The sequence below is a fragment of the Panulirus ornatus genome, chromosome 38 (assembly GCF_036320965.1).
Source record: "Panulirus ornatus isolate Po-2019 chromosome 38, ASM3632096v1, whole genome shotgun sequence".
Lineage (NCBI taxonomy): Eukaryota > Metazoa > Arthropoda > Malacostraca > Decapoda > Palinuridae > Panulirus > Panulirus ornatus.
In genome coordinates, this window is record NC_092261.1 from 18,095,405 (window position 1) to 18,115,086 (window position 19,682).

The following is a 19,682-nucleotide window of genomic DNA, read 5'->3' on the forward strand; positions in this document are numbered from 1 at the left end:
AAATTGCCTAGTAATTACTTTCCTATCAGCCTCACTTCAATCATATGTAAGATTCTCGAGTAGATTGTCAGAGATACAATCGTAGCCTAAGCCTGTCGGAACAATACAGCCTGATCAATAAATAATACACAGTATGGTTTGGGAAAAAGCAGATCTTGCCTTAAAACCTCCTTGAATTCTATCATAGATTATTCAACACCCACACAGGAAATTAGTTAGAAGCCTGTTTACGTGAGAGGAAGCAAAGAGACGTAATGGATGGGCAATCATCACCGTGGTCACCATTTATAAGTGGAGTCTCCCTGGGACCCGTGCTTGGGCCTATAGTCTTCATTATTCATATCAACGATGTTGACACAGGACTGAATAACATTGTGTCCAAAAAGATGCAGAAAGATCGGCAATGCCACATCAACTGATGAAGATAGGCTAAGATTATAAGAAGATCTAGATGAAATCGCTGAAGGGGTCTAGTAAATAGCAAATGCCATTTAACGTCAATAATGTCAGCTGTTACAAGTAGGAAACCTAAATGAATAATATGATTATCAAGTGATGGGCCACAAGATAAAGAAAACCCCTAGAGTGAGAGATACAGGGGGACACTGTCTCCAGTTAACTTCAAATTCTCCCAGCATTGCAATGAAGATGCCAAGAAAGCCTATAGGATGTTAGGATTTAGAAAGAGAAAAGAAACTGTTGAGTACAAAATCAATGATGTGATATTGCCACTATACCTAAGTCTGGTTAGACCAAACCTCGAATACGTGTACGGTGCAGTTTTGCCCCCCCTCCCCTCCCTCTAAGTAAGGACATTCTTGAACTGGAAGGAGTGCAGCGAAGAGCAGCTGAATTGGGTCCCCTCTTGCGTAGCAAACCATATGAGAAGAGTCTACATGATTTAAACTTGTTCTCCCTGAGCAAGTGGCAAATTTTTGGAATGTTTCAAAATATTTAAAGGATTCAACGACGTCTCTACTGAATATTTCGTTGCAGGAACGCCAGCATTACCGACGAGAGAAAATGGATTAAAACTTAGAAGTCAACGAGTTAATTTGCACTGTACAAAATATTTCTTTGCCAACATTTCTAATGCGAGGTTCACGCTCTCAGAAAATGTTTTTTTCAGAGCAATACCCTTTATATATATATATATATTATTATTATTATACTTTGTCGCTGTCTCCCGCGTTTGCGAGGTAGCGCAAGGAAACAGACGAAAGAAATGGCCCAATCCCCCCCCATACACATGTATATACATACGTCCACACACGCAAATATACATACCTACACAGCTTTCCATGGTTTACCCCAGACGCTTCACATGCCCTGATTCAATCAACTGACAGCACGTCAACCCCGGTATACCACATCGCTCCAATTCACTCTATTCCTTGCCCTCCTTTCACCCTCCTGCATGTTCAGGCCCCGATCACACAAAATCTTTTTCACTCCATCTTTCCACCTCCAATTTGGTCTCCCTCTTCTCCTTGTTCCCTCCACCTCCGACACATATATCCTCTTGGTCAATCTTCCCTCACTCATCCTCTCCATGTGCCCAAACCACTTCAAAACACCCTCTTCTGCTCTCTCGACCACGCTCTTTTTATTTCCACACATCTCTCTTACCCTTACGTTACTCACTCGATCCAACCACCTCACACCACATTTTGTCCTCAAACATCTCTTTTCCAGCACATCCATCCTCCTGCGCACAACTCTATCCATAGCCCACGTCTCGCAACCATACAACATTGTTGGAACCACTATTCCTTCAAACATACCCATTTTTGCTTTCCGAGATAATGTTCTCGACTTCCACACATTCTTCAAGGCCCCCAGAATTTTCGCCCCCTCCCCCACCCTATGATCCACTTCCGCTTCCATGGTTCCATCCTCTGCTTTGTCGCTCTCTCCCGCGTTAGCGAGGTAGCGCAACGAAACAGACGAAAGAATGGCTCAACCCACATACATACACATGTATATGCATACACGTCCACACACGCAAATATACATACCTATACATCTCAACTTATACACATATATACACACACAGACATATACATATATACACATGTACATAATTCATACTGTCTGCCTTTATTCATTCCCATCGCCATCTTGCCACACATGAAATAACAACCCCCTCCCCCTTATGTGTGCGAGGTAGCGCTAGGAAAAGACAACAAAGGCCACATTCGTTCATACTCAGTCTCTAGCTGTCATGTAATAAGTCACCGAAACCACAGCTCCCTTTCCACATCCAGGCCCCACAGAAATTTCTATGGTTTACCCCAGACGCTTCACATGCCCTGGTTCAATCCATTGACAGCACGTCAACCCCGGTAAACCACATCGTTCCAATTCCCTCTATTCCTTGCGCGCCTTTCACCCTCCTGCATGTTCAGGTCCCGATCACTCAAAATCTTTTTCACTCATCTTTCTACCTCCAATTTGGTCTCCCACTTCTCCTCGTTCCCTCCACCTCTGACACATATATTCTCTTTGTCAATCTTTCCTCACTCATTCTCTCCATGTGACCAAACCATTTCCAAACACCCTCTTTTGCTCTCTCAACCACACTCTTTTTATTACCACACATCTCTCTTACCCTAATCTTACTTACTCGATCAAACTTCCTCCCACCACATACTGTCCTCAAACATCTCATTTCCAGCACATCCACCCTCCTGGGCACAACTCTATCCATAGCCCACGCCTCGCAACCATACAACATTGTTGGAACCACTATTCCTTCAAACATACCCATTTTTGCTTTCCGAGATAATGTTCTCGACTTCCACACATTCTTCAAGGCTCCCAGAATTTTCGCCCCCTCCTCCAACCTAAGATTTACATCCGCTTCCATGGTTCCATCCGCTGCCAGATCCACTCCCAGATATCTAAAACACTTCACTTCCTCCACTTTTTCTCCATTCAAACTTACCTCCCAATTGACTTGACCCTCAACCCTACTGTACCTAATAACCTTGCTCTTATTCACATTTACTCTCACCTTTCTTCTTTCACACACTTTACCAAACTCAGTCACCAGCTTCTGCAGTTTCTCACATGAATCAGCCACCAGCGCTGTATCATCAGCGAACAACAACTGACTCACTTCCCAAGCTCTCTCATCCACAACCAACTGCATACTTGCCCCTCTTTCCAAAACTCTTGCATTCACCTCCTTACAAGCCCATCCATAAACAAATTAAACAACCATGGAGACATCACACACCCCTGCCGCAAACCTACATTCACTGAGAACCAATCACTTTCCTCTCTTCCTACACGTACACATGCCTTACATCCTCGATAAAAACTTATCACTGCTTCTAGCAACTTGCCTCCCACACCATATATTCTAAATACCTTCCACAGAGCATCTCTATCAACTCTATCATATGCCTTCTGCAGACCCATAAATGCTACATACAAATCCATTTGCTTTTCTAAGTATTTCTCACATACATTCTTCAAAGCAAACACCTGATCCACATATCCTTTACCACTTCTGAAACCACACTGCTCTTCCCCAATCTGATGCGCTATACATGCCTTCACCCTCTCAATCAATACCCTCCCATATACTTTCCCCGGAATACTCAACAAACTTATACCTCTGTAATTTGAGCACACTCTTATCCCCTTTGCCTTTGTACAATGGCACTGTGGAAGCATTCCGCCAATCCTCAGGCACCTCACCATGAATCATGCATACATTAAATAACCTTACCAACCAGTCAACAAGACTGTCACCCCCTTTTTTAATAAATTCCACTGCAATACCATCCAAACCCGCTGCCTTGCCGGATTTCATCTTCCGCAAAGCTTTTACTACCTCTTCTCTGTTTACCAAATAATTTTCCCCGGTATTGAATTATTCATTTAATCAATCATAACGCAGTGGTATATCATGCTACTTTCTCAACTATTGATCTCTCCCTGGCCATGAGAGATTTCATGAGAATATTCATATTCTTCAATATCAGGAATAAAATAGACATGATAAGTCGATAGGCTGGAATTCAAGTTTATCCTTATTATTGTCTTTATAGCAAAAAGTGAAGGGATGTATGTCGTTGGTGAAGGGATGAATGTTCATTTTACCTAATGACTTCCTTGTAAAAATTAAGTTTATGCTCATTGATCGTGCAACGTATTTTCTGTTTTCCTGCCGGCGTGTACCGGAGGGAGTGGAGGGTGGGGAGAGAGCCTTTGCTATGCTATCCTTTTCCTCTAATGCTTTCAGGGTTTCATTTTATCTAACGTTAAGTCCAGACCACCTCGCTTGAAACCTGGGACTGTGTTGTCTGTGTATCTATGTAATCTCTCTCTCTCTCTCTCTCTCTCTCTCTCTCTCTCTCTCTCTCTCTCTCTCTCTCTCTCTCTCTCTCTCTGTAACGCATCATTAGTATCACACACACACACACACACACACACACACACACACACACACACACACATACAAACGTCACCCCTATTGAACCAAATTAAGAGTAACTTATCTCCCGCCAGAGGATGAGGGGAGGAAAGAGAACCACATGTGCTGCCTAATGTCCCGCTACGATATGAAGGCATAACTCTAAGCTCAATCATTTCTATAACACTTTATATCGTGATATCTGCCTTTGTCTAACACATTTGAGGCATTGATGTAAGCTCCCTATCATTCGGTACCATTTAGTTACAGCACTTGCAAAAAAAGAAAAATGGTTCTGTTGATTAATGTGCAAATTTATACAAAACATCCCCAAATCTAATCAGTCTGTCATCTCTCTCAGACCGTAGTTATGGTGTGACTATAAAGTCTAAAAAGAAAGGAGTCTAGACAGACAGACAGACGCACGGATGATGGCATAACATCCCACATTTACTCTGTGTGGCGGCGAGACACAGAAATACCTTCAAAACTTAGCTAAAGCTAGAGTAACCAAGGATTGTAACTGCAAGGCAATGGTGTGGATATTCGACCCCTCTCGTTACAAGCTGACGCACCGGGGGCAATCTAATGCCACATGAATGATGTGTGTGTGTGTGTGTGTGTGTGTGTTTAAGGGGATAATGACGTGTGATATAATTGATGCCAACTACTGACAACAAGAAGAACGAAACGGCTCCACGATTAAGTGACTAAGGGGAGGTGGGAATATGAATGCCAACAGGCAAGGTTCCTAGCTTTGGTAAATGTTTTCTATAAGTGTATGATGGTTAGATGAATAAACAAACAAAAACAATGTTGTCTGATAAAGTCTGAAAAAACAAAACGAAAGAATTCCTGTGAAGGCTGTGTGTTGCCCGACCACCGCACGGCTGACTTGCATTACGTGTTAATGCTGAATTGTCGTGACATTTACATAGAATTTTTAACCCCTCGCTACCATGTTATTCTTTCCCTTTATTATTTGCCACCGACATAGCCCAGGAAGCTGCTTGCTCCAGTCGAAAGTTATGCAGGTTCAGCAAGATATCTAATGCTATGTAAAGGCATTAGATTGACTAAAGTTTTACACCGACAAGGTAATATTTTTTTTTTCCACCAGAAAGAAAAGTGTGCAAGAAATACGTACATATCACTGTTGATAGATAGTCGTCCCTATCTGTGTGTCGGGTCAAGTGATCCTCCCCAGGAGCAGTTGTATGATTAAACACACAAGCCAAATGTTTTCAAATTTACGGTACGAAATCATATCAAGCCTGTGATTTCGAATTGAAGATGCCTAACCCTTGGGTAGATACCTAACCCTTGGGTAGATACCAAACCCTTGGGTAGATATCAAACCCTTGGGTAGATATCAAACCCTTGGGTAGATACCAAGCCCTTGGGTAGATACCTAACCCTTGGGTAGATACTTAACCCTTTGGTAATTATGCTGAAAAGAAAGTGAAATGTCTACCAAATGTAAGCTGACACAAGTCAGTGTTTCTTTCCCTGCATATTTCGTCCAGATTTCCTTGTTCAACTTTGGCAAAGAAATACGAATCTTGGGTCGGCTTCTTTGATCTCTTGCTTTTCTGGCAGCCTTTACCGCACAGTAACGTTGGCGCCATGCTGCTGCTTTTTTACAACGTATGTGTCCTCTTGCTCTTTGATCTCTTGAGCTGGTTGCAAAAAACCAGGACCTCTTTACAAGCGGTAGCTATGCATGCACCAAACGCTGGCCTGAATTGCCGGGTAGCGATTACGGAGGAAAAATGAAGTGTTGGCATGGTACTGGGTGCCATTCCAGGCGGACTAATCAGCCAGATACTGAATAGTGAAGCGCCCATTTTCGTTCTCATTTTGTGGTCAGAGAATGTTTGGTAGACTAGGATGAAGTCTAAATAACAAGCTGTCATAAGCCATACTTAAATGGCAATAAGCTACATATAAAACACACAGGGATTTTGTTCCATACATAATTGTCGCAAAATTGTATATGTAAAAATGTTATGATACAGTCTTATGTTTATATACAGATGGGCTTTCGTATGTGCATATACATATATATATATATATATATATATATATATATATATATATATATATATATATATATATATATATATATTATATTATATTATATTTTTCTATTATACTTTGTCACTGTCTCCTGCGTTAGCGAGGCAGCGCAAGGAAACACGAAAAAATGGTCCGACCCACCCACATACACACGTATATACATACACGTCCACACACGCACATATACATACCTATACATTTCAATGTACTCATACATATGCATACACAGACAAATACATGTATATACATGTACATATTTATACTTGCTGCCCCTAGGCATTCCCATCGCCACCCCGCCACACATGAATTGGCTCCCCCTCCCCCCCAGCACGCGCGCGATGTAGCGCTAGGAAAAGACAACAAAGGCCACATTCGTTCACACTCAGTCTCTAGCTGTCATGTGTAATGCACCGAAACTACACCTCCCTTTCCATACCCAGGCCCACAAAACTTTCCATGGTTTACCCCAGACACTCCACATGTCCTGGTTCAATCCATTAACAGCACGTCGACACCGGTATACCACATCGTTCCAAATCACTCTATTCCTTGCACGCCTTCCACCCTCCGGCACGTCCAAGCCCCGATCGCTAAAAATTTTTCACTCCATCCTTCCACCTTCAATTTGGTCTCCCACTTCTCGTTCCCTCCACCTCTGACACATATATCCTTTTTGTCAATCTTTCATCACTCATTCTCTCCGTGTGACCAAACCATTTCAATACATCCTCTTCTGCTTTCTCAATCACATTCTTTTCATGAATACACATCTCTCTTACCCTTCCATTACTTACTCGATCAAACCACCTCACACCACATATTGTCCTCAAACATCTCATTTCCAACACATCCATCCCTCCTCCGAACAACCCCATCTGTAGCCTACGCCTCGCAACTATATATCATTGTTGGAACCACTATTCCTTCAAACATACCCATTTTTGCTTTCCGAGATAATGTTCTCACCTTCCACACATTCTTCAAAGCCCTCAGAACCTTCGCCCCCTCCCCCACCCTGTGTCTCACTTCCTTTTCCATGGTTCCGTCCGCTGTTAAATCCGCTCTCAGATATCTAAAACACTTCACTTCCTCCAGTTTTTCTCCATTCAAACTTACCTTCCAATTGACTTGTCCTTAAACCCTACTGTACCTAATAACCTTGCTTTTATTTACATTTACTCTCAGCTTTCTTCTTTCACACACTTTACCAAACTCAGTCACCAGCTTCTGTAGTTTCTCACCCGAATCAGCAACCAGCGCTGTATCATCAGCGAACAGCAACTGACTCCATTCCCAAGCCCTCTCATCCACAACAGACTGCATACTTGCCTGTCTCTCCAAAACTTTTGCATTCACTTCCCTAACAACCCCATCCATAAACAAATTAAACAACCATGGAGACATCACACACCCTTGCCGCAAACCGACATTCACTGGGAACCAATAACTTTCCTCTCTTCCCACTCGTACACATGCCTTACATCCTCGATAAAAACTTTTCACTGCTTCAAGCAACTTGTCTCCCACACCATATATTCTTAATACCTTCCACAGAGCATCTATATCAACTCTACCATATGCCTTCTCCAGTTTCATAAATGCTACATACAAATCCATTTGTTTTCCTAAATATTTCTCTTATACATTCTTGAGAAAACCTGATCCACACATCCTCTACCACTTCTGAAACCACACTGCTCTTCCCCAGTCTGATGCTATGTACATGCATTCATCCTCTCAATCAGTACCCTCCCATATGATTTCCCAGGAATAATCGACAAACTTATACCTCTGTAATTTGAGCACACTCTTATCCCCTTTGCCTTTGTACAATGGCACTGTGGAAGCATTCCGCCAATCCTCAGGCACCTCACCATGAATCATGCATACATTAAATAACCTTACCAACCAGTCAACAAGACTGTCACCCCTTTTTTAATAAATTCCACTGCAATACCATCCAAACCCGCTGCCTTGCCGGATTTCATCTTCCGCAAAGCTTTTACTACCTCTTCTCTGTTTACCAAATAATTTTCCCCGGTATTGAATTATTCATTTAATCAATCATAACGCAGTGGTATATCATGCTACTTTCTCAACTATTGATCTCTCCCTGGCCATGAGAGATTTCATGAGAATTTTCATATTCTTCAATATCAGGAATAAAATAGACATGATAAGTCGATAGGCTGGAATTCAAGTTTATCCTTATTATTGTCTTTATAGCAAAAAGTGAAGGGATGTATGTCGTTGGTGAAGGGATGAATGTTCATTTTACCTAATGACTTCCTTGTAAAAATTAAGTTTATGCTCATTGATCGTGCAACATATTTTCTGTTTTCCTGCCGGCGTGTACCGGAGGGAGTGGAGGGTGGGGAGAGAGCCTTTGCTATGGTATCCTTTTCCTCTAATGCTTTCAGGGTTTCATTTTATCTATCGTTAAGTCCAGCCACCTCGCTTGAAACCTGGGACTGTGTTGTCTGTGTATCTATGTAATCTCTCTCTCTCTCTCTCTCTCTCTCTCTCTCTCTCTCTCTCTCTCTCTCTCTCTCTCTCTCTCTCTCTCTCTCTCTGTAACGCATCATTAGTATCACACACACACACACACACACACACACACACACACACACACACACATACAAACGTCACCCCAATTGAACCAAATTAAGAGTAACTTATCTCCCGCCAGAGGATGAGGGGAGGAAAGAGAACCACATGTGCTGCCTAATGTTCCGCTACGATATGAAGGCATAACTCTAAGCTCAATCATTTCTATAACATTTTATATCGTGATATCTGCCTTTGTCTTAAACATTCGAGGCATTGATGTAAGCTCCCTATCATTCGGTACCATTTAGTTACAGCACTTGCAAAAAAAGAAAAAAAAAAATGGTTCTGTTGATTAATGTGCAAATTTATACAAAACATCCCCAAATCTAATCAGTCTGTCATCTCTCTCAGACCGTAGTTATGGTGTGACTATAAAGTCTAAAAAGAAAGGAGTCTAGACAGACAGACAGACGCACGGATGATGGCATAACATCCCACATTTACTCTGTGTGGCGGCGAGACACAGAAATACCTTCAAAACTTAGCTAAAGCTAGAGTAACCAAGGATTGTAACTGCAAGGCAATGGTGTGGATATTCGACCCCTCTCGTTACAAGCTGACGCACCGGGGGCAATCTAATGCCACATGAATGATGTGTGTGTGTGTGTGTGTGTGTGTGTTTAAGGGGATAATGACGTGTGATATAGTTGATGCCAACTACTGACAACAAGAAGAACGAAACGGCTCCACGATTAAGTGACTAAGGGGAGGTGGGAATATGAATGCCAACAGGCAAGGTTCCTAGCTTTGGTAAATGTTTTCTACAAGTGTATGATGGTTAGATGAATAAACAAACAAAAACAATGTTGTCTGATAAAGTCTGAAAAGACAAAACGAAAGAATTCCTGTGAAGGCTGTGTGTGGCCCGACCACCGCACGGCTGACTTGCATTACGTGTTAATGCTGAATTGTCGTGACATTTACATAGAATTCTTAACCCCTCGCTACCATGTTATTCTTTCCCTTTATTATTTGCCACCGACATAGCCCAGGAAGCTGCTTGCTCCAGTCGGAGTTATGCAGGTTCAGCAAGATATCTAATGCTATGTAAAGGTAGACTATGCTATTATCTTGGGTTAGATTGACTAGAATTTTACACCGACAAGGTAATATTTTTTTTTTTCCACCAAAAAGAAAAGTGTGCAAGAAACACGTACATATCACTGTTGATGGACAGTCGTCCCTATCTGTGTGTCGGGTCAAGTGATCCTCCCCAGGAGCAGTTGTATGCTTAAACACACAAGCCAACTGTTTTCAAATTTACGGTACGAAATCATATCAAGCCTGTGATTTCGAATTGAAGATGCCTAACCCTTGGGGAGATACCTAATCCTTGGGTAGATACTTAACCCTTGGGTAGATACCAAACCCTTGGGTAGATATCAAACCCTTGGGTAGATACCTAACCCTTGGGTAGATATCAAACCCTTGGGTAGATATCAAACCCTTGGGTAGATATCAAACCCTTGGGTAGATACCTAACCCTTGGGTAGATACCAAGAATTTGGGTAGATACGTAACCCATGGGTAAATACCAAACCCTTGGGTAGATATGAGACCCTTGGGAAGATACCAAACCCTTGGGTAGATACCAAGCCCTTGGGTAGATACCTAACCCTTGGGTAGATACTTAACCCTTTGGTAATTATGCTGAAAAGAAAGTGAAATGTCTACCAAATGTAAGCTGACACACATCAGTGTTTCTTTCCCTGCATATTTCGTCCGGATTTCCTTGTTCAACTTTGGCAAAGAAATACGAATCTTGGGTCGGCTTCTTTGATCTCTTGCTTTTCTGGCAGCCTTTACCGCACAGTAACGTTGGCCGCCATGCTGCTGCTTTTTTACAACGTATGTGTCCTCTTGCTCTTTGATCTCTTGAGCTGGTTGCAAAAAACCAGGACCTCTTTACAAGCGGTAGCTATGCATGCACCAAACGCTGGCCTGAATTGCCGGTAGCGATTACGGAGGAAAAATGAAGTGTTGGCATGGTACTGGGTGCCATTCCAGGCGGACTAATCAGCCAGATACTGAATAGTGAAGCGCCCATTTTCGTTCTCATTTTGTGGTCAGAGAATGTTTGGTAGACTAGGATGAAGTCTAAATAACAAGCTGTCATAAGCCATACTTAAATGGCAATAAGCTACATATAAAACACACATGGATTTAGTTGCATATACAATTGTCACAAAATTGTATATGTAGAAATGTTATGATACAGTCTTATGTTTATATACAGATGGGCTTTCGTATGTGCATATAATATATATATATATATATATATATATATATATATATATATATATATATATATATATATATATATATTATATTATATTATATTTTTATATTATGCTTTGTCACTGTCTCCTGCGTTAGCGAGGCAGCGCAAGGAAACACGAAAAAATGGTCCGACCCATCCACATACACACGTATATACATACACGCCCACACACGCACATATTGTACATACCTATACATTCCAATGTACACATACATATGCATACACAGACAAATACATGTATATACATGTACATATTTATACTTGCTGCCCCCAGGCATTCCCATCGCCACCCCGCCACACCTGAATTGGCACCCACTCCCCCAGCACGCGCGCGATGTAGCGCTAGGAAAAGACAACAAAGGCCACATTCGTTCACACTCAGTCTCTAGCTGTCATGTGTAATGCACCGAAACTGCAGCTCCCTTTCCATATCCAGGCCAACTAAACTTTCCATGGTTTACCCCAGACACTCCACATGTCCTGGTTCAATCCATTGACAGCACGTCGACACCGGTATACCACATCGTTCCAAATCACTCTATTCCTTGCACGCCTTCCACCCTCCGGCACGTCCAAGCCCCGATCGCTAAAAATTTTTCACTCCATCCTTCCACCTTCAATTTGGTCTTCCACTTCTCGTTCCCTCCACCTCTGACACATATATCCTTTTTGTCAATCTTTCATCACTCATTCTCTCCGTGTGACCAAACCATTTCAATACATCCTCTTCTGCTTTCTCAATTACATTCTTTTCATGAATACACATCTCTCTTACCCTTCCATTACTTACTCGATCAAACCACCTCACACCACATATTGTCCTCAAACATCTCATTTCCAACACATCCATCCTCCTCCGAACAACCCCATCTGTAGCCTACGCCTCGCAACTATATATCATTGTTGGAACCACTATTCCTTCAAACATACCCATTTTTGCTTTCCGAGATAATGTTCTCACCTTCCACACATTCTTCAAAGCCCTCAGAACCTTCGCCCCCTCCCCCACCCTGTGTCTCACTTCCTCTTCCATGGTTCCGTCCGCTGTTAAATCCGCTCTCAGATATCTAAAACACTTCACTTCCTCCAGTTTTTCTCCATTCAAACTTACCTTCCAATTGACTTGTCCTTAAACCCTACTGTACATAATAACCTTGCTTTTATTTACATTTACTCTCAGCTTTCTTCTTTCACACACTTTACCAAACTCAGTCACCAGCTTCTGTAGTTTCTCACCCGAATCAGCAACCAGCGCTGTATCACCAGCGAACAGCAACTGACTCCATTCCCAAGCCCTCTCATCCACAACAGACTGCATACTTGCCTGTCTCTCCAAAACTTTTGCATTCACTTTCCTAACAACCCCATCCATAAACAAATTAAACAACCATGGAGACATCACACACCCTTGCCGCAAACCGACATTCACTGGGAACCAATAACTTTCCTCTCTTCCCACTCGTACACATGCCTTACATCCTCGATAAAAACTTTTCACTGCTTCAAGCAACTTGTCTCCCACACCATATATTCTTAATACCTTCCACAGAGCATCTATATCAACTCTACCATATGCCTTCTCCAGTTTCATAAATGCTACATACAAATCCATTTGTTTTCCTAAATATTTCTCTTATACATTCTTGAGAAAACCTGATCCACACATCCTCTACCACTTCTGAAACCACACTGCTCTTCCCCAGTCTGATGCTATGTACATGCATTCATCCTCTCAATCAGTACCCTCCCATATGATTTCCCAGGAATAATCGACAAACTTACACCTCTGTAATTTGAACGCTCACCTTTATCCCCTTTGCCTTTGTATAACTGCACTATGCATGCATTCCACCAATCCTCAGGCACTTCACCATGAACCATACATACAGTGAATATCCTCACCAACCAGCCAACAACAGTCACCTCCATTCTTAACAGATCCCACTGCAATACCATCCAAACCCGCCGCCTTGCCGGCTTCAATCTTCCGCAAAGCTTTCACTACCTCTTCTCTGTTTACCAAACTATTCTCCCTGACCCTCTCATTTCGCACACCACCTCGACCAAAACACCCTATACCTGTCACTCTATAACTAACATATTCAACAAACCTTCATAATACTCACTCCATCTCCTTCTCATATCACCACTACTTGTTATTACCTCCTCATTAGCCCTCTTCACCGATGTTCCCATTTGTTCTCTTGTCTTACGCACTTTATTTGCCTCCTTCCAAAACATCTTTTTTATTTATTTTATTTATTATACTTTGTCGCTGTCTCCCGCGTTTGCGAGGTAGCGCAAGGAAACAGACGAAAGAAATGGCCCACCCCCCATACACATGTATATACATACGTCCACACACGCAAATATACATACCTACACAGCTTTCCATGGTTTACCCCAGACGCTTCACATGCCTTGATTCAATCCACTGACAGCACGTCAACCCCGGTATACCACATCGCTCCAATTCACTCTATTCCTTGCCCTCCTTTCACCCTCCTGCATGTTCAGGCCCCGATCACACAAAATCTTTTTCACTCCATCTTTCCATCTCCAATTTGGTCTCCCTCTTCTCCTCGTTCCCTCCACCTCCGACACGTATATCCTCTTGGTCAATCTTTCCTCACTCATTCTCTCCATGTGCCCAAACCACTTCAAAACACCCTCTTCTGCTCTCTCAACCACGCTCTTTTTATTTCCACACATCTCTCTTACCCTTACGTTACTCACTCGATCAAACCACCTCACACCACACATTGTCCTCAAACATCTCATTTCCAGCACATCCATCCTCCTGCGCACAACTCTATCCATAGCCCACGCCTCGCAACCATACAACATTGTTGGAACCACTATTCCTTCAAACATACCCATTTTTGCTTTCCGAGATAATGTTCTCGACTTCCACACATTCTTCAAGGCCCCCAGAATTTTCGCCCCCTCCCCCACCCTATGATCCACTTCCGCTTCCATGGTTCCATCCGCTGCCAGATCCACTCCCAGATATCTAAAACACTTCACTTCCACCAGTTTTTCTCCATTCAAACTCACCTCCCAATTGACTTGACCCTCAACCCTACTGTACCTAATAACCTTGCTCTTATTCACATTTACTCTTAACTTTCTTCTTCACACACTTTACCAAACTCAGTCACCAGCTTCTGCAGTTTCTCACATGAATCAGCCACCAGCGCTGTATCATCAGCGAACAACAACTGACTCACTTCCCAAGCTCTCTCATCCCCAACAGACTTCATACTTGCCCCTCTTTCCAAAACTCTTGCATTTACCTCCCTAACAACCCCATCCATAAACAAATTAAACAACCATCTTTTTATTCTCCCTAAAATTTAATGATACTCTCTCACCCCAACTCTCATTTGCTCTCATTTTCACCTCTTGCACCTTTTCTCTTGACCTCCTGCCTGCACAATTTCCTTGAAAAGATCGTCCAAATGCCTCTCCCTCCTCTTCCACTAATAACCTTACCCCTTCATCCCACCACTCACTACCCTTTCTAATCTGCCCACCTCCCATATTTCTCATGGCATAAGCATCGTTTGCGCAAGCCATCACTGCTTCCTTAAATACATACCATTCCTCCCCCACTCCCCTTGCGTCCTTTGCTCTCACCTCTTTACATTCTACACTCAGTCTCTCCTGGTACTTCTTCACACAAGTCTCGTTCCGAAGTGATAGAGTGTAAGAAAGTTAACTTTATATTGATATGGGTAAAACTAAAAGTGGATGGAGATAGATGGGTGATTATTCGTGCCTATGCATCTGGTCATGAGAAGAAAGATCATGAGAGGCAAGTGCTTTAGGGAAGTGTGTTAGCAGCTTTGATGCACGAGACCGGGTTATAGTTACGGGCGATTTGAATGCAAAGGTGAGTAATGTGGCATATGAGGGTATAACTGGTGTACATGGGGTGTTTAGTGTTGTAAATGGAAATGGTGAAGAGCTTGTAGATTTGTGTGCTGAAAAAGGACTGGTGATTGGGAATACCTGGTTTAAAAAGAGAGATATACATAAGTATACGTATGTAAGTAGGAGAGATGGCCAGAGAGCGTTATTGGATTAGGTAGTAATTGATAGGCGCGTGAAAGAGAGATTTTTAGATGTTAATGTGCTGGGAGGGGCAACTGGAGGGATGTCTGATCATTGTCTTGTGAAGGCGAAGGTGAAGATCTGTAGAGGTTTTCAGAAAAAGAGAGAATGTTGGGGTAAAGATAGTGGTGAGAGGAAGTGAGCCTGGAAAGGAGACTTGTGTGAGGAAGTACCAGGAGATACTGAGTGCAGAATGGAAAAAGGTGAGAGCAAATGACGTAAGTGGAGTGGGGGAGGAATGGGATGTATTTAGGGAAGCAGTGATGGCTTGCGCAAAAGATGACAGTGGCATGAGAAAGGTGGGAGGTGTGCACATTAGAAAGGGTAGTGAGTGGTGGGATAAAGAATCAAAATTGTTAGTGACAGTGCAAATGACTGGGAGATGTATAAAAGAAAGAGGCAGGAGATCAAGAGAAAGGTGCAAGAGGTGAAAAAGAGGACGAATGAGAGTTGGGGTGAGATAGGATCGTTACATTTTAGGGAGAATAAAAAGATGTTTTGGAAGGAGGTAAATAAAGTGATGAGAGAGAGGCAGATATAGGGTGTTTTGGTCGAGGTGGCGTGCGAAGTGAGAGGGTCAGGGAGAATGGTTTGGTAAACAGAAAAGAGGTAGTAAAAGCTTTGCGGAAGATGAAAGCCGGCAAGTCGGCGGGTTTGGATGGTATTGCAATGGAATTTATTAAAAAAGAAGGTGACTGTGCTGTTGACTGGTTGGTATGAATATTCAGTGTATGTATGGTTTATGATGAAGTGCCTGAGGATTGGCTGAATGCATGCTTAGTGGCAGTGTGTAAAGGCAGAAGGGATAAAGGTAAGCGTTCAAATTACAGAGGTATAAGTTTGTTGATTATTCTCGAGAAACTATATGGGAAGGTATTGATTGAGCCGCATGTACAGAGCATCAGACTGGGGAAGAGCAGTGTGGTTTCAGAAGTGGTAGAGGATGTGTGGATCAGGTGTTTGCTTTGAAGAATGTATGTGAGAAATACTTAGGGAAACAGATGGATTTGTATGTAGCATTTATGGATCTGGAGAAGGCATATGATAGAGCTGATGGAGATGCCCTGTGGAAGGTATTAAGAGTATAAGGTGTGGGAAGCAAATTGTTAGAAGCAGTGAAAAGTTTTTATCGAGGATGTAAGGCATGTGTACGAATACGAATAGAGCAAAGTGATCGGTTCCCGGCGAAGGTTGGTTTGCGGAAGGGGTACGTGATGTCTCCATGGTTGTTTGATTTGTTTATGGATGGAGTTGTTAGGGAGGTGAATGCAAGAGTTTTGGAGAGAGGGGCAAGTATGCAGTCTGTTGTGGATGAGAGGGCTTGGGAAGTGAGTCAGTTGTTGTTTGCTGTTGATACAGAACTGGTGGCTGTATCGGGTGAGAATCTGCAGAAGCTTGTGACTGAGCTTAGTAAAATGTGTGAAAGAAGAAAGCTGAGAATAAATGTGAATAAGAGCAAGGTTATTAAGTACAGGTAGGGTTGAGGGACGAGTCAATTGGAAGGTAAGTTTGAATAGAGAAAAAATGGAGGAAGTGAAGTAATTAGATATCTGGGTGCGGATTTAGCAGCGGATGGAACAATGGAAGCGGAAGTGAGTCACAGGGTGGGGGAGAGGGCGAAGGTTCTGTTAGCGATGAAAAATGTGTGGAAGGCGAGAACATTATCTCGGAGGGCAAAAATGGGTATGTTTGAAGGAACAGTGGTTCCAACAATGTTATATGGTTGTGAGGCATGTGATATTCATACGGTTTCGCGGAGGAGGGTAGATGTGTTGGAAATGAGATGTTTTAGGACAATATGTGTTGTGAGGTGGTTTAATCGAGTAAGTAATGAAAGGGTAAGAGAGATGTGTGGTAATAAAAGTGTGGTTGAGATAGCAGAAGAGACTATATTGAAATGGTTTGGTAACATAGAGAGAATGAGTGTGAAAAGATTGACAAAGGGGATACATGTGTCAGAGGTGGACGGAACGAGGAGAAGCGGGAGACCAAAATGAAAGTGGAAAGGTGGAGTGGAAAAGATTTTGAGCGATCGGGGCATGAACATACAGGAGAGTGAAAGGCGTGCAAGGAATAGAATGAATAGGAACGATACGGTATATCGGGGTCGACGTGCTGTCAATGGATTGAACCAAGGCATGTGAAGCATCTGGGGTAAACCGTGGAAAGTTCTGTGGGGGCCTGGATGTGGAAAGGGAGCTGTGGTTTCGGTGTATTACAAATGGCAGCTAGAAACAGTGTGAACGAATATGGCCTTTGTTGTCTTTTCCTAGAGATTCCTCGCATGCACGCGGGGGGAGCGGGTTGCCATTTCATGTGTGGCGGAGTGGCGACAGAAATGGATGAAGGCAGCAAGTATGAATATGTACATGTGTATATATGTATATGTGTGTGTATGTATATGTATGTATACGTTGAAATGTATAGGTATGTATATGTGCGTGTGTGGGCATTTATATGTGGGTGGGTTGGGCCATTCTTTCGTCTGTTTCCTTGAGTTACCTCTCTAATGCGGGAGACAGCAACTATGTATAATAAGAAATGATCTATCTATCTATCTATCTATTTATACTATATATATATATATATATATATATATATATATATATATATATATATATATATATATATATATATAGTCAGTTGTTGTTCGCTGATGATACAGCGCTGGTGGCTGATTCATGTGAGAAACTGCAGAAGCTGGTGACTGAGTTTGGTAAAGTGTGTGAAAGAAGAAAGTTAAGAGTAAATGTGAATAAGAGCAAGGTTATTAGGTACAGTAGGGTTGAGGGTCAAGTCAATTGGGAGGTGAGTTTGAATGGAGAAAAACTGGTGGAAGTGAAGTGTTTTAGATATCTGGGAGTGGATCTGGCAGCGGATGGAACCATGGAAGCGGAAGTGGATCATAGGGTGGGGGAGGGGGCGAAAATTCTGGGAGCCTTGAAGAATGTCTGGAAGTCGAGAACATTATCTCGGAAAGCAAAAATGGGTATGTTTGAAGGAATAGTGGTTCCAACAATGTTGTAAGGTTGCGAGGCGTGGACTATGGATAGAGTTGTGCGCAGGAGGATGGATGTGCTGGAAATGAGATGTTTGAGGACAATGTGTGGTGTGAGGTGGTTTGATCAAGTAAGTAACGTAAGGGTAAGAGAGATGTGTGGAAATAAAAAGAGCGTGGTTGAGAGAGCAGAAGAGGGTGTTTTGAAATGGTTTGGGCACATGGAGAGAATGAGTGAGGAAAGATTGACCAAGAGGATATATGTGTCGGAGGTGGAGGGAACGAGGAGAAGAGGGAGACCAAATTGGAGGTGGAAAGATGGAGTGAAAAAGATTTTGTGTGATCGGGGCATGAACATGCAGGAGGGTGAAAGGAGGGCAAGGAATAGAGTGAATTGGAGCGATGTGGTATACCGGGGTTGATGTGCTGTCAGTGGATTGAATCACTGCATGTGAAGCGTCTGGGGTAAACCATGGAAAGCTGTGTAGGTGTGTATATTTGCGTGTGTGGACGTATGTATATACATGTGTATGGGGGTGGGTTGGGCCATTTCTTTCGTCTGTTTCCATGCGCTACCTCGCAAACGCGGGAGACAGCGACAAAGCAAAAAAAAAAAAAAAAAAAAAAAATATATATACATATCTCATACAAACCTCAAACAGCCAGGCTCGAACCCACATCCCAGGACCCCTGCGTGGCAGTCGGGACGGCTGCCGCTAGGCTATGATCGTCCCCTAGTAGGGAAATACAGTAGCTATGCGAATACTACGTAATCGAATACCCTTCGTCTCACATTGGTGAAGTCGCATTAGGCTCACACTACCAGCAGATAGAATTTTACAAAATCCAACAGTACAACACGGAGGCTTATGAATACGAATATAGTGCATATGAACACGCACTTTCACAGAACACACAAACCTCCAACAGCCAGGCGCGAACCCGGGACTCCTGCATGGAGGTATGTATGTTTTATGAAAGTGGGATGGATAATGCTTCATTTTAAAACTAGGTTTAATATCCGAGCATGAAACAAAATGGTAATGAGATAGACAGGAAGGAGATAAATTGTTGTATTACACTAGCTGAGGTTTTTCCCTCAGTTGACCTGTACAGTTACGGCAGTGCAATTAATTTTCCATCCACACACTCATGTTTAGCTGTACAGTTCT